Here is a 26,923-nt window from a genome sequence, read left to right as displayed (position 1 = left end):
ACAAATGGAAGGAGCCAGGGATGGGTTGAGAGTGATAGCAGGAAAGGATTGGTAATGAGTGTGGTGTCATTACCAGAACTGTAACTATTACATAGTGTGATGATGCTGACTGTTAGCAGATTGTTCCCTGAACGGCTCTGTCTGTCTGTGAGAATTCCAAGAAGGGATTCAGGTATCTTGTCCATAATTCTTATTTTTTTATTGGCTAGAGGTACAGATTTTATGTCATGCAAAACATCAAGGCAACTGGGGTAATGTACCCAGTAGGTAGAGGCAGCCATAGAGGACATGTTGAGTAGAGAATGTTCACAGAAGGAAGGGGCTGTGTTCAACAATTCGCCCGAGGGAGTTACTGTAAAATGCTTTTGGATAGGTTGTCAACCAGGAATGGGGGTTTGGCCAGGCTGTTGCAGATAGGTCTTAATCTGCTTAACTGTTCCTCATCGTATTCAGGATTTTGGCCACAGTTTGAACAGTTTCTGTCCTTGGCCCCATCGGGGATGAACTCAATGAACTCTGGAGTGGTGGAGATAACACATGGCTCTCTCAATCGCAGCCGCTGGGCTGCAGCACCTCTGCCAATTGGTCTGTCACTGTTCGAGCTGTGAAGCTTTACCCTCCTATCTTCTGTCTGTCCCAGGCTCAATTTCTTGTCATTCCCGGGAATTTTCTGCAAGATTCTCCTCGTCTTGTACCTGACGGGGATGAACTTCTTCCCAAAGTTGCCACTTCAAAACACCAAAGGTCTCAGGGCTTCTCTCACAAATGGTCTGTGTGTCTCCAGCTCCAGATCCACGTCGAGCAGTTGGAAGACTGGCCTGAGCTGTTTCCTGGGGAATTGGCTCGGCTTCAACCTTTGAATGGAAATGACATTCCCAAACTCATCAAAGGTCACGCTGTTGTTTAACGGTAGTCGACTGTGCTGGATTTTGAGAACATTCTGGAAATAGGATGTCATTCTGTAAATCTCACAGGGAGGGGGAGGGAGCTCTTCAATACAGGGTGGAGAGTCGAATTGTTGGAACAAATCCTTTTCTGTCTCAGCCAAAGACTTGGTAATGTCCTTCAGCTTGGCTGAACTGAGAGCTCCCCGATGGGGCTTATATCTGTGTCTTTTCTTCAGGACTTTGGGCTGTGTTTGTGGTTCATCTGGTATTGCCAATTCCTCGGGTTTCTCAGCTTCAATAACTTCATCAGGTTTCTGATGGGAAAACACAAGAACAAAATGGTTACCAGAAATGGACAGGTTACTCACTTTTTTTAAAATAATAATCAACTACACAATCCAAATTGTAGTCAAATATGTCACCATGCCTTTGGAATGATATGAAGACACGGTGTCTCAGGAGACCCGGGTTCAAGTCCTACCTACACCAGAGATGTGTAATAATATCCTCCTGAACACATCAATTAGAAAACTGGTTCATAATAAATAAAAGGATATGAAAGCTTTGGAAAGTATGGGGAGGGGAGCAGTTCACAGTTATGTAGACAAACAGACACACCAAGTTATAGGAGAAAGCGAGGTCTGCAGATGATGGAGATATCAGAGTTGAGAGTGTGTTGCTGGAAAAGCACAGCAGGTCAGGCAGCGTCTGAAGAGCAGGAAAATCGACATTTTGGGTGGGAGCCCTTCATCAGGAATTCCTGCCTGACCTGCTGTGCTTTTCCAGCAACACACTCTCGACACCAGGTTATAATTCAACAGGTTTATTTGGAAGCACTAGCTTTCGGAGCGCTGCTCCTTCATTATGCAGATGCTACCTGGTGAAGGAGCAGCGCTCCGAAAGCTAGTGCTTCCAAATAAACCCGTTGGACTATAACCTGGTGTTGTGTGAATTTTAACTTTGTCCACCCATTGGCTCCTCCACATTATAGACAAATAGGATAGACCGAACGGATGTAATTAGAGTGAACTAGAGGCCATATGTGAGGAGGAAGAGATTTTGAGGTAATCTAAGAAAGAATATTTTTCACCCAGAGGCTGGTAGAACCATCTGGATGAGCACTTAGAATGTCAGGGTCCATAGTAGGCTATGGACCGAGAGCCCGTAAATGGGATTAGTCTCATACCGAGTCATTCTCTTCTTCTGTATTTTTAATTGTGGACTGAATAGGAAAAGCATAATTCGAAAAACCAAAGATTGCTGAAGGATTGCGACACTTTGTGGTCAGCAGGTAACCTGACTGTCATCAAGGGATTTTTAAACAAAGCTGAGTAACTTCGTTCAAAAGGTCATGAATCTGTGAAAGTCTCTATCCCAGAGTGTAGTGAACATCAGGACATTGAATAAATCTAAAGAGGAGACAGACCGAACAGCTGTTGGTTCGAGCAGTAGTTGAGGATTTGCAGATGCATTGGAACCGAGGGATGTGTACAAATGGAGATTGAGCTGGCAAACCTAGCTGATTGGTCTGTGTGCCAGTGAACAGTTATCGATGACAAAGGCCTTCTGCCCACCTGATTGGTTCCCAGGTAGGTAAACAGCTTGCAGCTGCAAACGGGTTAGGGAGAAGACATAAGATCTCCACAAGCTCAGGAACTCTCTCTGTTCTCTTAACTTGAAGAAAACCAGTTAATAGCTTCTTCAGCAGTTAGGGTGAACTTTTAATAAATCATAGACCTTTATAAATATAAACCAGTCAGCTTGTGCTTCCTGCAAACAAGTGATACCAACTTTTAAAGTGTTTGGACTCACCTTTAGAATTAATGTTTCTTTGTGGGCACCACTAATAGATATTTGTTTGTCGGTTTGTAGATTGTTTTGCAATCCTGCAAGGTTCTGGAATTTTATTTTAAGCATCCATAGCTTAAAGGAGGAGATTTTTAAAAAGTTTCATTTTGAGTTTTGAACAGTCCTACAGAAGTCTTGGCTGAAGATTGGTCTCCCCGGGTTAGAGAATTTCACAGATGCATGACCTTTTGAGAGAGGTCATTCCTCCTCACCTTCATTTTAAAGGAAAGAAGTGAGGAAAGGGGTCAGAGGAGGTTTTCTAAATTGATTCTCTGAATGAGTGGGTTGTCTTATGGGGAAAGGTTGGCCTTGTTTTCACTTGAATTTAGGAGGGTGGGGGGGGGGGAGGGGTGACTTGTTTGAACACTCAGAATAGTCTAAACACGGTGGATGTGTAAAGGACTTTTCATCTTACACGTCAGTCCAGAAATAGGACAGAACTGAGGAGAATGTTTTTTCTCTGAGGGGGTTATGCAATATTGGAACTTTGCCTTAGAAAGTTGTGAAGATGGGGTTCAAAGGATATTGTTTAGATTGGGGATGGACAGATTCATATTATGCTGTGGAATGAAGAGTAACCAGAGGTAGCTAGGAATGTGGAATTTGAAACTCAAACAGAGGCACAATGACTGATAGAGTAGGTTCGAGGTGCCAAATGGTGTATTTCTGCTCCTGTTTTGTAAGTCTGTATGCCTGCCCATCAGATATCAGAAAAGCATTAAAAACATAGACAGTCAGTGCCTCCAGCCCGCTCCACATTATTGCTGATAACTGAGCTACAAGGTTCCAGATAATCACACATAGCCTCTGAGTGAAGATATTTCATCTCACTTCAGTCTGAAATATCTTGCTCCTTACTGTGAGACAATATGTTTTTGTTCCAGACTCTCCACAGCCCCTACCCTGCTAAGGTCTCTCAAAACTGAAAATGTGTTGCTGGAAAAGCGCAGCAGGTCAGGCAGCATCCAAGGAGCAGGAGAATCGACGTTTCGGGCATGAGCCCTTCTTCAGACTGAAGAAGGGCTCATGCCCGAAACGTCGATTCTCCTGCTCCTTGGATGCTGCCTGACCTGCTGCGCTTTTCCAGCAACACATTTTCAGCTCTGATCTCCAGCATCTGCAGTCCTCACTTTCTCCTCGAAGGTCTCTCAAAACCATGTTTCACCTCTCCTAAACTCCAGTGAATTAATCTTTCACTCTGATTCCTGAGTTCAGTAGGTTTAGCGTCAACCTAATCATCTCTCAAAAGAAAGTGCAGCATTCTTTTGGTGAGGAGAAAAAAAAGCTAAGCAGTAATCACCAAAGTCCTGAGTAGAGCAAGGCTTTCTTACTCATAATCTAACCCAATTACAACAAAGGGCCAAATACTGTTTACATTTTCAATTTTGTTTGTTGTACCCACAGTTTTGTGTACCCATGGGTTCATGTACATGCAAGGTTGCGTACTCGCAGGTTTGTGTCCCCGCAGATTTTAGTGCGTGCCGATTTGTGTACCTGCAAGTTTGTGTACGCACAGGTTTGTGAACGCGCAGGTTTGTGTATGCACAGGTTTGTGAACGCGCAGGTTTGTGTACCTGCAGGTCTGTGTACTTGCAGGTTTGTGTACGCGCAGGTTTGCTCACTCACAGGTTTGCATACCCATGGGTTTGTGTACGTGCAGGTTTCTTTACTCACAGGTTTGCGTACCCGCAGGTTTGTATACCCGCAGTTTTGTGTACCTGCAGTTTTGTGTACCTGCAGGATTGTGTACCCGTAGGTTTGTGTACTCACAGGTTTATCTACACGCAGGTTTGTGTACTCTCAGGATTGTTGTAGCTGCAGGTTTGCAGAACAAATTCCTCTGAACATCAACATTTGACAGTTCTGACATTATTTGCTTGGGTAGGAGTAATAGAAAAACAATCTCATTTTCTCCCACATTATGATCGATCTGCTATCTTTGGCCCATTCACGCAATGTATCTTTGTCCCATTGTAGCCTCTTAGTCCTCCACCTCACAGCTTAGAGCTCCATCTAGTTTTGTATAGACAGCAAATTGGATATATTACACCCAGTTCCTCCTTCCAAGCCATTAATAGCTGAGAGCTTGGCACTGATCTTTGCGTTACCCAGCTCGTAACCCTAAAAAAAAATGTTTAATCATTATCTGTTTTCTCTCCATTAACCATTCCTTAACCCATGGTAACATATTACACTCAACCTCTTACTTAAGTGACCAGGTCACAAATGTTTCTGTTCGGCAACTTTCACCCATTCACTGGATGTGATTCACTCCTTACTTTTCTGAGACACACAGACACAAGCAAACTCACTGTCTTTTCTCACTCGACTCAAAGGAAACGAAAAACTTATTAGCATGAGATTGGAACACAAAGAGTCAGAAGATCTCACAGTACAATGGCCCTTCAGCCCTTTGAATCTGTACTGACCTATGATCACTAATCCCACTTTCCAGCACTTGTCCTGTAGCCTTGAATGTTATGGCATTTTAAGCATTCATCAAAGGACTTTTTAAAGGTTGTGAGGTTTCTCACCTCAGCTACCTTCCCCAGGTAGTGTATTCCAGACCACCACCCTCTGGGGTGAAAATTCATCTTCTTAAATCCTTTCTAAACCTCCCGCCCTTGATCTGAAAAATTTTCCCTCTCATTATTGATACTGTAACTAAGGGGAACAGCTGCTTTCTATCCATCATACCCCTCACAATCTTCTCTGCTCCAAATATAACAATCTTAGCTTACAGGGAGACAGTGAGGTCTGCAGATGCTGGAGATCAGAGTTGACAGTGGGATGCTGGAAAAGTACAGCAGGTCAGGCAGCATCCGAGGAGCAGGAAAATCGACGTTTCGGGCCAGAGCCCATCATCAGGAATGAGGCTGGGAATCTCTGGGGTGGAGAGATAAATGGGAGGGGGTGGGGCTGGGGAGAAGGTAGCTGAGAGTGTAATAGTCGGATGGAGGTGGGGGTAAAGGTGATAGGTCAGAGAGGAGGGTGGAGCGGATAGCTGGGAAGGAAGATGGACAGATGGGACAGGTCATGAGGATGGTGCTGAGCTGGAAGGTTGGAACTGGGGAAAGGTGGGGAGAGGGGAAATGAGGAAATTAGTGAAGTCCACAGTGATGCCCTGGGGTTGAAGGGTTCCAAGGCAGAAGGTAAGGTGTTCATCCTCCAGGAGTCGGGTGGTGAGGGAGTGGCTGAAGAGCTTCAGGGCAGAGGAGAGGGACTCACTGAGATCTTTGTATAGAGAGATGGGGAACGTCTTCAAGGTAGGAACCTTGGAAAAGGCTACACAGTAAGGTTGAAATCAACTAGGAGACAGTGAGGTCTGCAGATGCTGGAGATCAGAGGTGAGAGTGTGTTGCTGGAAAAGCACAGCAGGTCAGGCAGCATTCGAGGAGCAGGAAAATCAACACTGCGGGCCAGAGTCCTTCATCAGGAATGAAGGGGGTGGCTTCATCATTCCTGATGAAGGGCTCTGGCCTGAAACATCGATTCTCCTGCTCCTCAGCTGCTGCCTGACCTGCTGTACTTTTCCAGCAAGACACTCTCACCTCTGATCTCCAGCATCTGCACTGTCTCCCAGTTGATTTCAACCTTACTGCGAAGCCTCTTCCAAAGATGCCTACCTTGAAGAAGTTCTCCTCCTCTCTGTACAAAGATCTACAAAGAAAGAGGATTCTGGGTAATCCAAGATGGAGGACAGGAAAACTTTCTGGATGTAACAGCTGCTCCTTTTTTGAGGTATTTTAGGTGGAGGTGATTTCCTCGAATTCCAGGAGCAGCAATTACTGTTTTATATGCTGTTGCATTGTTTTGTAACTTTGTAAAAAAAAGTCAAAACAACAGCAGTTTTAAAAGGGAGAAGAAGAGAAGAAGAGACAAAGGAAGCACAGCATGAGGTCAGTGCAGGAGACAGAGAGAGAAAGAAACTGACATCACAATGTACCTGCACAGTTACTGCCTTTGCTCTTTGAATTCACGTATCGCTGGACATTGGAGTGCGTCTGGGAAAATTAACAAACAGTGAAATTCACAACTGATCTTGAAGGAACTATTTGGATGAAGTTCACAGCACAGAATCAGATAAGTGAATTGTTTTAAGTGTGGCCTACAGAAAGACTGCAGTAGTGAGTAGAGTGGGTTCTTTCTTGATTATATGTTTTTTGAGATATGTCTCTTGATTAAACTTAAAATATAAGCCAAAACTATTAATTTAACCTGGGGCAGTGTTTTGTAGAGGAATAAGACGGTGTTACTTTCTGGGTCTGTAGATTGTGAAGGAGCCTAAATGGCCTTTATTAGAGTGATATGTGCTTCTTGTCAGATGTGGGAGTTTAAAACGGGTGACTGTGGATTATATCTGCAATAAATGCTGTTGGTTGTGAATCTTATCAGATTGAATGGATCAGTTGGAGAGACAGAAGCAATGAGGAATTTGAAACAGCAATAGATGGATGGCAGTTATAAGAAGGAGGGAAAGTCTCAGACACAGTCACATAGATGGGTTAATGCAGAAAAGGTAAGAGAGGTAGGCAGCTAGTGCAGGAGTGTGGCTATACCCTCAAAAAAGTATGCTATTTTGGAAAATGTAGGGGGTGATGGATTCGAAGGGGAACGTAGCACAAATAGCCAAGTTTCTGGTATTGAGACTGGCTCTAATGCAACGAGGGATACAGGGAGGTAGTGAGGAAAGAGATCAATCTGAGAGTGGTACAGTTAAGAACACAAGCGAGTCAAACAGTCAGGGCAGGCAGGGACAACGTAGGACTAATAAATTAAACTGCATTTATTTCAATGTAAGAGGCCGAACAGGGAAGGCAGATGAACTCAGGGCATGGTTAGGAACATGGGACTGGGATATCATAGCAATTACAGAAACATGGCTCAGGGATGGGCAGGACTGGCAGCTTAATGTTCCAGGATGCAAATGCTACAGGAAGGATAGAAAGGGAAGCAAGAGAGGAGGGGGAGTGGCGTTTTTGATAAGGGATAGCATTACAGCTGTACTGAGGGAGGATATTCCCCGAAATAAATCCAGCGATGTTATTTGGATGGAACTGAGAAATAAGAAAGGGATGATTGCCTTATTGGGATGGTATTATAGACCCCATAATAGCCAGAGGGAAATTGAGAAACAAACTTGTAAGGAGATCTCAGCTATGTGTATGAATACTAGGGTGGCTATGGTAGGGGATTCTAACTTTCCAAACATAGACTGGGACTGCCATAGTGTTAAGGGTTTAGATGGAATTTGTTAAGTTCCTACTAGAAAAGTTTCTGATTCAGAATGTGGATGTACCTACTAGAGAAGGTGCAAAACTTGACCTACTCTTGGGAAATAAGGCAGGACAGGTGACTGAGGTGGGGGAGCACTTTGGGGCCAGCGACCATAATTCTATTAGAGTTAAAATAGTGATGGAAAAGGATAGACCAGATCTAAAAGTTGAAGTTCTGAATTTGAGACAGGCCAATTTTGACGGTATTAGGCAAGAACTTTCAAAAGCTGATTGGGTGCAGATGTTCAAAGGTAAAGGGGACAGCTGGAAAATGGGAAGCCTTCAGAAATGAGATAACTAGAGTCCAGGGAAAGTATATTCCTGTCAGGGTGAAAGCAAAGGCTGGTAGGTGTAGGGAATGCTGGATGACTAAAGAAATTGAGAAAAAGAAGGAAGCATTTATAAGGTATAGACAGGATAGACCGACTGAATCCTTAGAAGAGTATAAAGGCAGTAGGAGTATACTTAAGAGGGAAATCACGAGGGCAAAAAGGGGACATGAGATAGCTTTAGCAAATAGAATTAAGGAGATTCCAAACGGTTTTTACAAACACGTTAAGGATAAAGGGGTAACTAGGGAGAGAATAGGGCCCCTCAAAGGTCAGCAATGCAGCCTTTGTGTGGAGCCACAGAAAATGGGGGAGATACTGAGTATTTTGCATCAGTATTTACTGTGGAAAAGGGCATGGAAGATATAGAATGTAAAGAAATAGATGGTGACATTTTGCAAAATGTCCAGATTACAGAGGAGAAAGTGCTGGATATCTTGAAACGGTTAAAGGTGGATAAATCCCCAGGACCTGATCAGGTGTACCCTAGGACTCTGTGGGAAGCTAGAGAAGTGATTGCTGGACCTCCTGCTGAGATATTTGTATAATCGATAGTCACAGGTGAGGTGCCGGAAAACTGGAGATTGGCTAACGTGGTGCCACTATTTAAGAAAGGTGGTAAGGACAATCCAGGGAACTATAGACCAGTGAACCTGATGTCGGTGGTGGGCAACTTGTTGGAGGGAATCCTGAGGGACAGGATGTACATGTATTTGGAAAGGCAAGGACTGATTAGGGATAGTCAACATGGCTTTGTGTGTGGGAAATCATGTCTCGTAAACTTGACTGAGTTTTTTGAACAAGTAACAAAGAGGATTGATAAGGGTAGAGCGGTAGACGTGATATATATATGGACTTCAGTAAGGCATTCAACTAGGTTCCCCATGGGAGACTGATTAGCAAGGTTAGATCTCATGGAATACAGGGAGAACTAGCCATTTGGATACACAACTGACTCAAAGGTAGAAGACAGAGGGTGGTGGTGGAGGGTTGTTCTTTAGACTGGAGGCCTGTGACCAGTGGAGTGCCACAAGGATCGATGCTGGGTCCTCTACTTTTTGTCATTTACATAAATGATTTGGATGCGAGGATAAGAGGTACAGTTAGTAAGTTTGCAGATGACACCAAAATTGGAGGTGTAGTGGACAGCGAAGAGGGTTACCTCAGATTACAACAGAATCTGGACCAGATGAGCCAATGGGCTGAGAAGTGGCAGATGGAGTTTAATTCAGATAAATGCGAGGTGCTGCATTTTGGGAAAACAAATCTTAGCAGGACTTATACACTTAATGGTAAGGTCCTAGGGAGTGTTGCTGAACAAAGAGACCTTGGAGTGCAGGTTCATAGCTCCTTGAAAGTGGAGTTCCAGGTAGATAGGATAGTGAAGAAGGCGTTTGGTATAGTTTCTTTTATCGGTTAGAGTATTGAGTTGGGAGTCATATTGCGGCTGTACAGGACATTGGTCTCCTTTATATCGGAAAGATGTTGTGAAACTTGAAAGGGTTCAGAAAAGACTTACAAGGATGTTGCCAAGGTTGGAGGATTTGAGCTATAGAGAGAGGCTGAATAGGCTGGGGCTGTTTTCCCTGGAGCGTCAGAGGCTGGGGGGTGACCTTATAGAGGTTTGCAAAATTATGAGGGGCATGGATAGGGTAAATAGACAAAGTCTTTTCTCTGGCGTCAGGGAGTCCAGAACTAGAGGGCATAGGTTTAGGGTGAGAGGGGAAAGATATAAAAGAGACCTAAGGGGCAACTTTTTCACACAGAGTGTGGTATGTGTATGGAATGAGCTGCCAGAGGATGTTGTGGAGGCTGGTACAATTGCAACATTTGAAAGGCATTTGGATGGGTATATGAATAGGAAGGGTTTGGAGGGATATGGGTCGGGTGCTGGCAGGTGGGTCTAGATTGGGTTGGGTTGAAGAAGTTCCCCATCTCTCTATAGAATCTACCTTCAGGCACAGCAGATAAGGGACAAAAATGAGAAAGGGACAGTCAACACAAGACTGATAGTGTTGTACTTAAATGCACATGAAACAAGGTAAATGAGCTTATAGTGCAGACTGAAATTGATGTTGTATTACAGAGACATAGCTGCAACGGGATTCTGGATGGGAACTGCATATCCAAGGATCCACATCCTATCGAGAGGACAGGCACATGGATAGAGGAGATGAGTTATCTTGTCAGTAAGAAATTAAATTAAACCAATAGCAAGAAATGATATAGAGCTGGAAGGTATAGAATCTGTTTAGGCAGAGTTGAGGAACTAATGAGAAGGCCCTGGTGGGAGTTGTGTACAGGCGTCCTAAAAGTCCTCAGGATGTGGGGCAGAAAAATAAATCAGGAGATAGAAAAGGTATATAAGAAAGGCACAATTACAAAAAACATGAGGGACTTCAATACGCAGGTGGACTGGGAAAATCAGGTTGGTAGAGGATATCAAGAAAAGGAACTTATGAAAAGTCTATAAGATGTTATTGTGGAGCAGCTTGTGGTAGACCCAGTAGGGAACAGGTAATTCTGGATGTCATGATGTGTAATGAGGCAGACTTGATTAGGGACCTGGAGGTGAAGGAACCCCAAGGGGGCAGTGACTATGAAATGATACTACTCACCCTGCACTGAGAGAGAAGAGTGAATCAGATGTAACGGTATTACAATTAAGTGAAGATAACTACAAAGTCGTTGGGAAGGAGCTGGCCACCTAGCAGGGATGATGTGGAGCAGCAATAGCAGAGGTTTCTGAAAGTAATTTGGGAGGCACAGCAGAAATTCATCCCAAGGAAGGAAAAAGCAGACTAAGGGTGGATGAAGTAACTGAAAAGGGAGGCCGGGGACCTCACAAAGGTAAAAGTAAAAGCAAAACAATGTGGTGAAGTTTAGTGGGAAATCAGAGGATTGGGAAGTCTTTAAAAGCCAGCAGAGGAGAACTAAAAAAAAATCAATACTGGGGTAGAAAATGAAATGAGAGTAAGCTTGCTAGTAATAAAAATATTACAAGAGGTTTTTTTTAGATATCTAAAAGTTAAGAGAGGCAAAAGTGGACATTGGACCACGGAAAATGAGGCTGGATAAAGTAGCAATAGAGAACAAAGAAATGGTGGAGAGTCAGGAGGCAGAAGGGAGTGCACTGGCTATCACTAAAGAGAAGGTGCTGAGGAAACTGAAAGATCTGAAGGCAGATAAATACCCAGACCAGATGGACTACAGCCCAAAGTTGAAGGAGCCAGTTGAGGAGATTGCAGAGGCATCATTGGTGGTGATTTTTCAAAAAAATCACTGGAGTCAGGGAGGGTCGCAGAGGACTGGAAAGTGACTGGAAAGAATATAACATCCCTGTTTAAGAAGTGGGGGGAGGCAGAAGACAGGAAACTATCCACTGGTTAGTAAGATTTTGGAGTCCATCATTAAGAATGAGAGTGCAGAGTACTTGGAATTACATGGTAAAATAGGGAGGAGTCAGCATGGCTTCATCAAGAGGAAGTCACGCCTGAAAAATCCATTAGAATTCTTTGAGGAGGTAATGAGCAATTTAGACAAAAGAGAGCCAGTGGGTGTGATCTATGTGGAGTGCTTTGACAAGATGCTACACAGCAGACTGCAAAACAAGGTAAGAGCTAATTGTGTTAGGAACAAGATACTGGTGTGAATAGAGGATTGACTGCCTGGCAGAAGGCAGAGAGTGGGAATAAAGGGGTCTTTTTTAGGCTGCAGCCAGTGACTATTGGAGTTCTGCAGGGATCAGTGTTGGGCCTACAACTTTTCACAATAACAATATGGACAAAGGAACTGAGGGCCATTGTTGATGAGTTTGCAGATGGTTTAAAGATTGGTTGAGGGACAAGTAGTGTTGAGGAAACAGAGAGGCTGCAGAAGGACTTGGACATGCTAGGTGAGGGGGCAACGAAGTGGCAGAGGCAATACAACGTGAGAAAGTGTGGGGTTATGCATTTTGGTAGGAAAAATAGAGGCGGAGACTATTTTCTAAATGAGGAAAGGCTTCTGAAATCTGAAGCACAAAGGAACTTGGGAATCCTAGTTAAGGATTCTCTAAAGGTTAAATGATGAGTGATAGTCAACATGGCTTTGTGTGTGGGAAATCATGTCACACTAACTTGATTCAGTTTTTTGAAGTGACAAAGGTTATTGACGAGGGCAGAGAGGTTGATGTGACCTCTATGGACTTCAGTAAGGCATTCACAAGGTTCTGCAATGTAGCCTGGTTAACAAGGTTAGATCACATGGAATCCAGGGAGAGCTAGGCGTTTGGACACAAAATTGGCTAGCAGGTAGCAGATAAAGAGTGGTGGTGGGAGGATTCAGACTGGAGGCCTGTGACCAGTCGTGTACTGCAAGGATTTGGATGTGAATATAGAAGGTATAGTTAGTAAGTTTGCAGATGGCACCAAAAATTGGTGGTACAGTGATCAGTGAACAAGGTTATCTCAGAGTACAATGGGACCTTTATCAGATGGACCGAGGAGTGACAGATGGAGTTTAACTGAGATAAATACTTCACACAGAGGGTGGTGGGTGTCTGGAATGCATTTCCAGCAGAGGTGATAGAGGCAGGCACGGTAGATTCATTTAAGATGTATCTGGACAGATGCATGAGTAGGTGGGGAGCAGAGGGATACAAGATGCTTAGAAATTGGGCGGCAGGTTTAGACAGTACATTTGGATTGGCTCAGGCTTGGAGGGCCAAAGGGCCTGTTCCTGGGCTGTAAATTTTCTTTGTTCTTTGTTCTAAATGTGAGGTGCTGCATTTTGGAAAGGCAAATCAGAACAGGACTTATCCACTTAATGGTAAGGTCCTGAGGAGTGTTGTTGAACAAAGAGACCTTGAAGTGCAGGTTCATAGCTCCTTGAATGTAGAGTCACAGGTAGACAGGACAGTGAAAAAGGCATTTGGTATGCTTGCCTTTAATGGTGAGTGAATTGAATATAGGAGTTGGGAGGTCATGTTGTGGCTATACCGAACATTGGTTAGGCCACTTATGGAACACTGCATTCAGTTATGGTCTCCCTGCTTTCGGAAAGATGTGAAACTTGATTTACAAGTATGTTGCCAGGGTTGGAGGGTTTGAACTATAGGGAGAGTCTGAATAGGCTGGGACTGTTTTCCCTGGAACATCGGAGGCTGAGGGATGACGTTATAGAGATTTATAAAATCATGAGGGGCATGGATAGGGTGAATAGTCAAGGTCTTTTTTTCCCAGTGTAGGCGAGTCCAAAACTAGAGAGCATAGGTTTAGGGTGAGAGGAGAAAGATTTAAAAGGGACGTAAAGTGGCAACTTTTCCATGCAGAGGGTGGTGCATGTACAGAATGAGCTGTGAGAGGAAGTGGTGGAGGCTGGTATAATTACAATATTTAAAAGGCATCTGGATGGGTGTATGAATAGGAAGGGTTAGAGGGATTTGGATCAAATGCTGGCAAATGGGACTAGATTAATTTAGGATATCAAGATGGCATGGATGAATTAGACCAAAGGGTCTGTTCCCGTGCTGTACATCTCTATGACTGAATGACATGTGTACTAGAGGGAGGGCAGTGGAGGTTCACTAGACTGATGGCAGGACCATCTTATGAGGAGAAATTGTTTTGACAGGGTCGATATTCACTAGAGTTTAAAACTATGTGAAGGGATTTGATTGAAATGAAGAAAATACCAACAGGACTAGATAGAGTAGACCGTTGTAGGGAAGTCCATAACCAGGGACACAGTCTCAGGATACAGGGTAGACTATTTAGGACTGAGAAGAGAGAACATGTTTTCAATTAATGGGTAATGAACCTATTGAATTTGTTACTAAAGGAGGCCAGGTCACTGAGAATATTCAAACGAGAGATAGATACATCTTTAAATATTAAAGGCATCAAAGGAGAAAGTGGGCATTGAGATCGAGGATCAGCCATGATCCTGGTGGAGGGTGGAGCATGCTTGAGGGGCTGAATGGCATAATCCTGCCCCTGGCTTCTATTTAAGATTCTCCGGAGGCTCGACAGGGAGCTGTGGAGAGAGGTCATTTCCCATTTTGAGAATTTAGGACGAGGGGGTATAAACTCAGAATTATGGTTTCGCCCATTAAACACAGAGATGAGGAAGAATTTCTCCTCTCAGATGGCAATGAATCTGAATGAATGATTTGTCACATATATTGAGAGAGATAACAGCGAAAAGTGATGCACAATTTTGAGGTATGAAATTGTGGGATATAGGTAAAGCAGTGTTGTTTCTGCAGCCATAATTGCTTCTGCAAGGTGATGAACTAACCTACACCATTGTATAATTGCTTCAGCCAAAAGCTGAGTTAGCTAAAACGTGCATACAAAGATGAAACTATATAAAGGGAATACATAATTGCTTCTGCAAGGTAATGAACTAACTTACCCAATTGTATAATTTTTTCAGCCAAGAGCTGAGTTAGCTAAAACGTGCATGCAAACAATGGAATATGTTACAGACAAATAGGTAAGGAGGGAAAGAACATTGAATTATGTCACCTTGGCATATTGCCTCCACGTAGGCATCAGAACGAGCCAAGTTAGCTGCAAATAAGGGATAAAACAAATAAGAGTAAGGGTCGCCAGGCTTAAAGTAGTGGGAGAAGTAAACAAGGGCGGAGCGCAGCTAGGCAGGGGCAGAACACAATAAGGAATAGTGATAGGTTTGACACGTAATATGCTAGGCCAATTAAGTAAACGGGGAAGTACCAAGAGAGGCTCAATTAAATTGTATAAATTGTGGAGTAATTTTTGGATCGGTGTGCCTACTTGTTAGACCGGTCTTGCAAGAACTTTTCAATAAAAGTTTGCTGCTTCAGCATTTGACTCGGACTGAAACTTATTGATACATGAGCTTTGTTTCTCACAAAAGAATAAAAGTAAAGTGCTTAAATAGAGTTCAGCTTCCTTGGTCTGGGTCCCCAACACAGCTCTAGGAATTCTGCAAGATGCCCGCTCTGGGCCAACCGCAGTTGGGACGCCTGTTCCAGGCACTGATACGGTTGCACTCAGTGACCTGCTGCTGCCGAAAGAGTCCACATCCAGGCCTACTGTAGCCAAGAGTCCCCTCACCACCGTTACTACAGCCGAAACCTCGCTGCCACTTCAGGAGTCCACACGTCGGGCCTCCAAGCCCAGAGGCACTGCCGACACTGCTCTGGCCATTCCTGTGGGTCCCAGCTCTCTCGATGGTTTCTCACACTCCCTATTTCCCATTAGGGACAGACCCTGCTCCTGGGGTTTCCTTCAGCTTGGCTTCTGGTCCATTTCCTCCGAATATCAACTGCTTTTCCGAAATCTTTGGAATGATTATAGTATCTTCAATATGTTAGGATTCAGGTCAACCAACCAGACATCATCAGGCACCATGAATTCTGTCCTTTGAGGAGGAAGCTAGCAGAACAACAATGATGTAAGGCGTCAGAGCAAGAACAGCCGTTGTGCTGAGGTGATGGATGTGGCAAACAAAGAGATCACTGGGACCAGGTATTCCATTGGTTAAATCATTGGGGCATATGCATTGGTAAGTGCATTGTCGTCAGGGGACTTTTGCACCACCTCTCCAAGTCTGTAAAACCACCTCTAGCTTCACAGTCTGGGCAATATCAACATTTACTGATAGTTCAGTGTGCAGTTGTGTATAGGTCACTGTTGCTGTCATAGTTTATTGTGAAGTCGTGTATAGGTCACTGTTGCGGTCACAGTTCAGTCTGAGGTCGTGTATAGGTCAGTGTTGCGGTTACAGTTCAGTGTGAGGTCATGTATTGGTCAGTGTTGCAGTTACAGTTCAGTGTGAGGTCGTGTATTGGTCAGTGTTGCGGTTACAGTTCAGTGTGAGGTCACGTATAGGTCACTACGGCGGTCACAGTTCAGTAGGAGGTCATGTATAGGTCACTATTGCGGTCACAGTTCAATGTGAGGTCATGTATAGGTCACCCTTGCAGTCAGAGTTCAGTGTGAGGTCGCGTACAGGTCACTGTTGCGGTCACAGTTTAGTGTGAGGTCGTGTATAGGTCAGTGTTGCGGTTACAGGTCAGTGTGAGGTCATGTATAGGTCACTATTGCAGTCACAGTTCAGTGTGTGGTTGTGTATAGGTCACTGTTGCAGTCACAGTTCAGTGTGAGGTCATGTATAGGTCACTATTGCGGTCACAGTTCAGCGTGAAGTTGTGTCTTGGTCACTGATGCGGTTACAGTTCAGTGTGAGGTCATGTATAGGTCACTATTGCGGTCACAGTGCAGTGTGAGGTCGTGTATAGGTCAGTATTGCGGTCACAGTTCAGTGTGAGGTCATGTATAGGTCACTGTTGCAGTCACAGTTCAGTGTGAAGTCGTGTATAGGTCAATGTTGCGGTTACAGTTCAGTGTGAGGTCGTGTATAGGTCAGTGTGGCGTTTACAGTTCAGTGTGAGGTCATGTATAGGTCACTATGGCGGTCACAGCTCAGCGTGAGGTCGCCTTGAGATAAGGCAAGAACAGGACAGTGATTAAGGATGATCAGCCATGATCATATTGAATGGTGGTGCAGGCTCGAAGGGCGGAATGGCCTACTCCTGCACCTATTATCTATTGTGTATAGGTCACTATTGTAGTCTCAGTTCAGTGTGAGATCATGTATAGGTCATTGTTCAGTGTGAGGTCATGTAAGGTCACTATTGTGGTCACAGTTCAGTGTGAGGTCGTGTATAAGTCACTATTGCAGTCATAGTTCAGTGTGAGGTCATGTATAGGTCATTGTTCAGTGTGAGGTTGTGTAAGGTCACTATTGCGGTCACAGTTCAGTGTGAAGTCGTGTATAGGTCAGTGTTGCGGTCACAGTTCAGTGTGAGGTCGTGCATAGGTCACTATTGCGGTCACAGTTCAGTGTGAGGTCGTGTATAGGTCACTGTTCGTTGTGAGGTCGTGTATAGGTCACTATTGTGGTCACAATTCAGTGTGAGGTCGTGCATACATTACTGTTGTGGTCACAGTTCAGTGTGAAGTCGTGTATAGGTCACTGTTGCGGTCACAGTTCAGTGGGAGGTCGTGTATAGGTCACTACTGCGCTCACAGTTCAGTGTGAGGTCATGTATAGGTGCTGTGTAATTCGTGACCGCATGGATGTGTTGTGGCTGGTTTGTTAAGTGTATTCAAGGCTGCGATAAATAGATTTTTCATCAGGAATGGAATCAAGTATTATGGGGAAAGTCAGGAAAGTGGAGTTGAGGATGATCAGACCAGCCTTGATTTCACTGAATAGCGGTACAGACTCAATGGGCTGATTGGCCTCCTTCTGCTCCAACATCTGATGATTCTATAGACTAAATTTAAGTTTTTACCATTTTCCCTGATAGCTCAATTCACTGACTGGCTACTACTGTTAATTTCTTTGAACATGACAGCGCAGTACCTTCGGCCCTCGATGATTTGTTTCTTCCTCTGATAGTTTTTATACCATTTGGAGTCTATGGAGTTAACTTTTTACTTGAGGTTTATGAAATTCCCCTTCCCTCCACAAACCACCCACAACATTGTTAATTGGATCTCATCGACAGCTTCTCTTCACTCTGATGCTAATGCCAATGCCACATGAACTGAGTGTTCTGCTCACCTCTCTGCGCATTGCATTCAATTCTTGCTCTGTTTGATCCTATGCTAATTTGCACACTGTTCAGGTAGTATGTCAAAAATTCTTAAGGACTGAATTGACAGTACCAATGTGCAAATTAGCACAGAGTTCTGTTTTGGCACTTGATTACCTTTTCAGAATCCAGGTGATAGCCCATTAGCTCTTTGCAGATTGAAGGTAGAGGCTGCACACCGCCATGTTCCTGCTGAGTGCTCCCACATTCCGATTTAGCATTGCGGCCAAAGAACTGATCATAAGAGTGTCCTTGATCCTCCATAACCAAACAGATGGTATCTCGAGAAGCCTCATCATAGATTTCCTAATTCAAAACAAATATGGACGTTGAAATACTTTCATCTCTCTGCCTCAATTCCAGTCATTTCATATGACTGCCATCAGTAATCATTATTCTTGAGCAGACAGCACGAAGCATCAGGACTGAGGTAAGCTGCACTATCGGAGGATCAGTACTGAAGGAGTGCCACACTGTCGGAGGGTCATTACAGAGGGAGTGCTGCATTGTTGGAGGGTCAGTACTGAAGGATTGCCACACTGTTGGAGGGTCATTACGGAAGGAGTGCTGCACTGTTGGAGGGTCAGTACTGACGGTGTGCTGCACTGTCCGAGAGACAGTACTGAGGGAGTGCTGCACTATCAGAGGATCAGTACTGAGGGAGTGCTGCACTGTTGGAGGGTCAGTACTGAGGGAGTGCCGCACTGTCAGAGAGTCAGTACTGTGGGAGTGCCACACAGTCAGAGGGTCAGTACTGAGGGAGTGCCTCACTGTCAGAGGGTCAGTACTGAGGGAGTGCCACACCATTGGAGGATCACTACTGTGGGAGTGCCGTACTGTCGGAGGGTCAGTATTGAGGGAGTGCCGTACTGTCAGAGAGACAGTACTGACGGAGTGCTGCACTGTCAGAGGGTCAGTACTGAAGGAGTGATGCATTGTCGGACGGTCAGTACTGAGGGAGTGCTGCACTGTCAGAGGGTCAGTACTGAGGGAGTGCCTCACTGTCAGAGGGTCAGTACTGAGGGAGTGCCTCACTGTCAGAGAGTCAGTACTGAGGGAGTGCCTCACTGTCAGAGGGTCAGTACTGAAGGAGTGCCTCACTGTCAGAGAGTCAGTACTGAGGGAGTGCCTCACTGTCAGAGGGTCAGTACTGAGGGAGTGCCTCACTGTCAGAGGGTCAGTACTGAGGGAGTGCCACACCATTGGAGGATCACTACTGTGGGAGTGCCGTACTGTCGGAGGGTCAGTATTGAGGGAGTGCCGTACTGTCAGAGAGACAGTACTGATGGAATGCTGCACTGTCAGAGGGTCAGTACTGAAGGAGTGATGCATTGTCGGACGGTCAGTACTGAGGGAATGCCGCACTGTCAGAGAGTCAGTACTGAGGGAGTGCTGCACTGTCAGAGGGTCAGTACTGAGGGAGTGCCGCACTGTCAGAGAGTCAGTACTGAGGGAGTGCCTCACTGTCAGAGGGTCAGTACTGAGGGAGTGCTGCACTGTCAGAGGGTCAGTACTGATGGAGTGCCGTACTGTCAGAGTGGAGGATGGTGGGAGTTCTACACTGTCAAATGTCAGTACTGAATGAATTCTGCATTGTTGGAAGTTCAACACTGAGGGAGCCGTGCACTGTCAGGGGGCTGTTTCTGAGGGAGTGCCGCACTGTCAGAGGATCAGTACTGTGGGAGTGATACACTGTCAGAGGGTCAATACTGGAGGAGCAATGCTCTGTTAGAGGACCAGTACTAATGGAACTCTTCACTGTCAGAGGGTCAGGACTAGGTCAGAACCGAGGGAGTGTCTCACTGTCAGAGGGTCAGGACTGGGTCAGAACCGAGGAAGTGTCTCAGTGTCAGAGGGTCAATATTGAGGGATTGTTCCACTATCGACACGTCAGAACAGAAGGTGCAATGTAGAGGGTCAGAGGGTCAGTACTGAAGGAGTGCTGCACTGTCAGTGGGTCAGTACTGAGGGAGTGCCGTACTGTCAGAGAGTCAGTACTGAGGGAGTGCTGCACTGTCAGAGGGTCAGTACTGAGGGAGTGCCTCACTGTCAGAGAGTCAGTACTGAAGGAGTGCTGCACTGTCAGAGAGTCAGTACTGAAGGAGTGTTGTACTGTCAGAGAGTCAGTACTGAGGGAGTGCCGTACTGTCAGAGAGTCAGTACTGAAGGAGTGCTGCACTGTCAGAGGGTCAGTACTGAGGGAGTGCCTCACTGTCAGAGAGTCAGTACTGAAGGAGTGCTGCACTGTCAGAGGGTCAGTATTGAGGGAGTGCCGTACTGTCAGAGAGTCAGTACTGAGGGAGTGCCGCACTGTCAGAAGGTCAGTACTGAAGGAGTGCTGCACTGTCAGAGGGTCAGTACTGAGGGAGTGCCGTACTGTCAGAGAGTCAGTACTGAGGGAGTGCCGCACTGTCAGAAGGTCAGTACTGAAGGAGTGCTGCACTGTCAGAGGGTCAGTACTGAGGGAGTGTCGTACTGTCAGAGAGTCAGTACTGAGGGAGTGCTACATTGTCAGAGGGTCAGTACTGATGGAGTGCCTCACTGTCAGAGAGTCAGTACTGAGGGAGTGCTGCACTTTCAGAGGGTCAGTACTGAGGGAGTGCTGCACTGTCAGAGGGTCAGTACTGAGGGAGTGTCGTACTGTCAGAGAGTCAGTACTGAGGGAGTGCTACATTGTCAGAGGGTCTGTACTGAAGGAGTGCTGCACTGTCAGAGGGTCAGTACTGAGGGAGTGCTGTACTGTCAGAGAGTCAGTACTGAGGGAGTGCTACATTGTCAAAGGGTCAATACTGTGGGAGTGCGGCACTGTCGGAGGTTCAGTACTGAGGGAGTCCTGGCGAGGCTCAGCAAATATTTCCTATCCCTCACAGAGAGAGTCATGGGAACAGCAGAGGGAGTTACTGGGAGAACAGAGGGAGTCACGTTGAGAGTTGAGGGAGTCTTGGAGAGAGTCGATTGGAGTCTCAAGACAGCATTCAGTGTATGGAGTTCTGAAGGTTAGGAGCAGAGTTTTCTGAGGGTGGAGAGAAGGAGTCATGGAGAGTTGGGGCAGGGGGGTCACAGAGGGTGAAGTTAATATTGCTGAGTGGGGATCTGATGAGTGACGGATGGTGGGTCAGTCTGAACTCTGTGAGCTGCCAGAGGAAGTGGTAGAGGCTGGTACAAGTGAAACATTTAAAAGGCATCTGGATGAGTATATGAATAGGAAGGGTTAAGAGGGATATGGGCCAAATGCTGGCAAATGGGACTAGATTTATTTAGAATATCTGGTTGGCATGGATGAGTTGGACTTGAAAGGTCTGTTTCTGTGCTGAACATCTTTATGACTCTATGAATCTATAACTGTCCCAGTTCATGATAACTTCAGGTACTGAGAGGTCACTGCATACATGCTCAAAACAACAGGGCACACTGCACAATTGGACCCTCACTCTGAAGTCAAACCTCATGCCAGACCATTGTCTTTTAAAAGCAATGACAATCAGCTATGCTGAGCTAAGCCTGCAATGTGAGAGACTGTGCATATTAAGCAGCCTGCATTATACAAAACCAGTTCAAGGATCTTCAAAAGTTGAAGCAGGAATATTAGAAACAGAAGGAGGGAGGCAATGATGGTTTGGATAAAATTCCCAAATTAAGATCTAGGTGCTGAAAGCAGGGTCTTCTATAACTTGGTGCAGCTTACACCACCAATGGGCTGCTATAATTTTGGTCTCCAGCACATCAAAGTTTAATTCCACGATCGGTTGAACTCAAGGGGAATTCTTTGAAAGTCAAACACCACATACAAATCTCACTGACATGGCTGACATCTCGTATTGGTTTTGCATACAAGTAAACGCCTTGCAGAAACATTTCTGAGGAGAGTAAAGATTTAACCACACTGCCGGGACGGAGTCACATATAACATAGACCCAGACCAGCTAAAGGTTTCAGCCACGAGATTCCTATCTCAAAAGATACCAATGAACCAGTTGGGTTTCAACAGCCCAACAACTCCATGTTCATGTTTACTGAAATTCTTTGCATTGTCAGTTCAGGAACAAAACAACGATGTAATTGTTGTTGAACAGCAACTTTGATCTGGGTCTATTCTACCTGTTCCACCTGAGTTGGTGTTGAAGTTTTCCTCACCACTGGCACTGAGCCCTGAGCCCAGGAATCGGTGAGATAAGCAACGGGTTCATCATCTTCCTGCCAGTTTGGATCCAGTGCCACGTTTCGCTCTCCTGGATCATACATCAGGCACTGCCACTCAATAATTTGCAGGATGGCATCCTTCGCCTGACTGATGGTGAATGGCAGCAGCTGAGGAAAGGACAAGGAAATGAGAAGGATCGGTATGAATGGGGCAGTGAGACAAGGGGACAGCACTTGAATTGAACGGCCCTCCAAACTCGCTGGGGTCGCTCTCACCAGACAGACACTGTAACCATCCCCTCTCCCCAGACAGACAGTGCGACCATCGCCTCTCCCCAGACACTGTGACCATTTCCTCTCCCCAGACAGACAGTGCGACTAGCCTCACACCCCAGACAGACACTGTGACCATCCTCACTCCCCAGACAGACACTGTGACCATCCCCTCTCTCCAGACAGACACTGTGACCATCCTCACTCCCCAGACAGACAGTGTGACCATTCCCTCTCCCCAGACACTGTGACCATCCTCACTCCCCAGACAGACAGTGTGACCATTTCCTCTCCCCAGACAGACACTGTGACCATCCTCACTCCCCAGACAGACAGTGTGACCATTCCCTGTCCCCAGACAGACACTGTGACCATCCTCACTCCCCAGACAGACAGTGCGACTGTCCTCACACCCCAGACAGACACTGTGACCATCCTCACTCCCCAGACAGACAGTGTGACCATTCCCTCTCCCCAGACAGACACTGTGACCATCCTCACTCCCCAGACAGACACTGTGACCATTCCCTCTCCCCAGACAGACACTGTGACCATCCCCTCTCTCCAGACAGACACTGTGACCATCCCCTCTCCCCAGACAGACAGTGCGACTGTCCTCACTTCCCAGACAGACACTGTGACCATCCTCACTCCCCAGACAGACAGTGTGACCATCCTCACACCCCAGACAGACACTGTGACCATCCCCTCTCCCCAGACAGACAGTGCGACTGTCCTCACACCCCAGACAGACACTGTGACCATCCCCCTCTCCCCAGACAGACAGTGCGACTGTCCTCACACCCCAGACAGACACTGTGACCATCCCCTCTCCCCAGACAGACACTGTGACCATTCCCTCTCCCCAGACAGACACTGTGACCATCCCCTCTCTCCAGACAGACACTGTGACCATCCCCTCTCCCCAGACAGACACTGTGACCATCCCCTCTCCCCAGACAGACAGTGCGACTGTCCGCACACCCCAGACAGACACTGTGACCATCCCCCTCTCCCCAGACAGACAGTGCGACTGTCCTCACACCCCAGGCAGACACTGTGACCATTCCCTCTCCCCAGACAGACACTGTGACCATCCTCTCTCCCCAGACAGACACTGTGACCATCCCCTCTCCCCACATAGACAGTGCGACTGTCCTCACACCCCAGGCAGACACTGTGACCATTCCCTCTCCCCAGACAGACACTGTGACCATCCTCTCTCCCCAGACAGACACTGTGACCATCCCCTCTCCCCACATAGACAGTGCGACTGTCCTCACACCCCAGACAGACACTGTGACCATTCCCTCTCCCCAGACAGACACTGTGACCATCCCCTCTCCCCAGACAGACACTGTGACCATCCCCCTCTCCCCAGACAGACACTGCGACTATCCTCACTTCCCAGACAGCCACTGCGACCATTTCCTCTCCCCAGAAAGACACTGTGACCATTCCCCATTCCCCAGACAGACACCGCGACTATCCCCCTCTCCCCAGTTACTGCAACCATTCCCAATCCCAGACAGACACTGTGACCATCCTCCATTCCCCAGAAAGACACTGCGACCATCCCCCTCTCCCCAGTTACTGTAACCATTCCCAATCCCTGACAGACACTGTGACCATCCTCACTCCCCGGACAGACATTGCGACAGTCTCCTCTCTCCAATGCGACTATCCCCACTTCATCAACACGTGGTCTAACCATCCCCTCTCCCTAGACAGGCACTGCGAAGATCCTCACTCCACAGCCAAACATTGGGACCATTCTCCATTAGTTTGAAAGTCACTGGGTTCCTCCAAACATCAAATCACTATCACCGCCACACCCCCTTCTATACCACCAAGTCCCTTAACACCATCCTGCACCTCGCAGATTATCCCACAGGGACTATCCATTAGGCACATTAACACCGTGACCCGCGCTCACCCTAGCCTCCATCAGCCTTACCTGTTTTTCAATGTATACTCTGTAACAACCATCCAATACTTGATTCACAATGTCATCGATGATGTCCCCAATTTGACATTCTGCATCTTCAGTGCTAACCATAGAGAGCCAGTCATTTTCCGTGAAGCGACCAGGTATGATTTCTACCACAGACGCTGGAGTGCTCACAGCTGCTGACACGGTCCGGCCTTTCTCTAGACGAGACCTCTGTGCCGCAGAACGTGACATCGTTCCCTTTGTTTGAAAGAATAAAAAATTTGTTTAAAAACCTCCAAGAATGCTTCAATGTCCACACACATCGACTTTTCCATTTATTCAGTGAGATCTGATAATGCTCAGATCCTGCTTTTCCCCAATAACCGTTGTTGCGTTCCAGCAAAACCTCACTGAATAGAAATAATGCGCCCCATGGGAAAAGTGAGGTTAGGGGCAGACCACCAAAAACAAAACTCTCACGATCGCTCAAAAATCACCCAAAAGTCTAACACAAAGTATAGCACAGCCTGAATGAAGGTTCAAATCATATTTATTAACAAAACAGAAGTAAATTTACATAGTACATTTTAAAAAATCTCAGAAAGCTGCTCTCTGTACAGTACCTCTCACAGAAAGCTGCTCTGTTGGCAGCTGACAATAGAGGCTGCACACAATGAAGCTCGTGAACCAATCCCTTCTGGAACCACACTACTGCAAACAGAGGTAAGCATTCTCCAAAATACCGTTCCCAGTTCTTCGGTAAAGGTATAGCCAAATCGCGCTGACGAAACAAGCGTTATCCCAGAATTACCTGCAGCTCAGCCTTGAATATGCTTAATGACTCCACTTCAACAGCCCTCTGCAACAAGGAACTCCACAGGTTCACTCCCCCTCTGAGAGAAGAAATCCTGCTGTCTTCATTGTGTGACTCCTTATTCTGAGATTACACCCTCTGCTCCTAGACTGTCCCACAAGGGGAAACCTTTCTACTCTGACAGTCCCTCCATATGTGACATTAGTCTAGTGAACCTTCTCTGGGCTGCCTCTAATGCTAGTATGGAGAAAGTGAGGTCTGCAGATGCTGGAGATCAGAGATGGAAATGTGTTGCTGGAAAAGCGCAGCCCTGAAGAAGGGCTAATGCCCGAAACGTCGATTCTCCTGTTCCCTAGATGCTGCCTGACCTGCAGCGCTTTTCCAGCAACACATTTCCATCTCTAATGCTAGTATACCATTCCTTAAATATGGGATCCTAAACTGTTCACAGTATTCCAACGGTGGGTCCAAAATGAGACAGTATAGGTTTAAGATGAGAGTGGCAAGATTTAACAAAGACCTGAAGGGGTAGGGGCAACTTTTTCAGGCAGAGGGTGGTGAGTATGTGGAACAAGGTGCCAGAGGGAATGGTGGATTCAGGAACAATTACATTATTTAAAAGACATTTGCATAGGTACAAGAATAGGCAAATGTAACTACTTCAGTTTAGGAAACCTGATTGGTATGGATGAGTTGGACCAAAGGGCCTGTGCCCATGCTGTATGACTCTAGTGCTTTCTATCGCTTTAGCAAAACTACATTTTTATACGCTTTGCCCTTAAAATAAAAGCCAACATTACATTTGTCTTCCCTCTTTGCCCATTTCCCTTTGATGTCTTTGTAATTTATGTGAATGAGAGCATTTTCTTTATAAGCAATTGTGGGACGTGGTGGTTGCTAACTAGGCCAGCATTTATTACCCATCCCTAGTTGCCCTTGAGAAGGTGGTGGTGAGCTGCCTTCTTGAACTGCAGCAGTCCACATGCTGTAGGTAGATCCACAATGCCCATAGGGAAGGTTTGCAGGGTGGATGAGCAAACTGGTCAAAGCATCTTATTCAAGTCAGTGTGGGGTGTGGGGTCTGTATTAAAAATGAATGAAATTGTAGTATATGGCAGTATAGTTAGAAGGTTACTGTTCTCTGTAGCTGCATGTTGGTTCAGGTTTCTGCTGGTGTTACGAATCTAGTAACAATGAGGTTGATTTGGTTTAGTGTGCAGTCCTTGTGTCACTGCTGAGCCCCTCTCTACCCCAGGTATTGCTTCCCTCCGGAGTATCACCTTCTCTCTACCCCAGGTATTGTCCACTGTCATAGGGTCTGTTTCCAAGCTGTATGACTCTTCGGTCCAAATCCTCCATGTTGACCAAGTTTTCATAAACTCAACTAGTCCCATTTGCCTGCATTTGTTCCATATCACTCTGAACCTTTCCTATTCATGTACCTGTCCAAATGTATTTTAAAGGCAGTAACTGCTTGCATCTACCATTTCCTCTGGCAGTCATCTAGGTATTACTCAACTCTCTGCCCCTCTCTCCCGGGAAATTGCTCATACTCTCATTCAGATAATGCACCTTCGCCCCCCAAATTTGCCAATGGAGTATGATCCCACTCTCCCCACCTAGTATTGTTCCTTCTTTTCACTGGTATTGGCTCACTCTTCTCCACCACCCTCCCAGGAAGCGCACCCTCCTCTCCACTGGGTGTTGTCCCTACAAACCAATGAACTGCGGATGCTGAACATCTCAAACAAAAACAGAAATTGCTGGAGAAACTCAGCAGCTCTGGCAGTAT

The 26,923-nt window shown here is 46.0% G+C and overlaps 1 pseudogene; it reads right to left on the bottom strand.

Moving 5' to 3' along the window:
• Positions 1–303: 303 nt before the first annotated feature.
• On the bottom strand, positions 304–25,287 carry LOC148152282 (uncharacterized; annotated as a pseudogene).
• Positions 25,288–26,923: the final 1,636 nt, after the last annotated feature.

This window comes from Chiloscyllium plagiosum, unplaced genomic scaffold, assembly GCF_037043375.1.
Source record: "Chiloscyllium plagiosum isolate Xiang-an unplaced genomic scaffold, Cpla_swu_hap1 HiC_scaffold_1, whole genome shotgun sequence".
In the NCBI taxonomy this organism is placed as follows: Eukaryota; Metazoa; Chordata; class Chondrichthyes; order Orectolobiformes; family Hemiscylliidae; genus Chiloscyllium; species Chiloscyllium plagiosum.
This window is presented reverse-complemented; position numbering and strand designations above follow the sequence as displayed.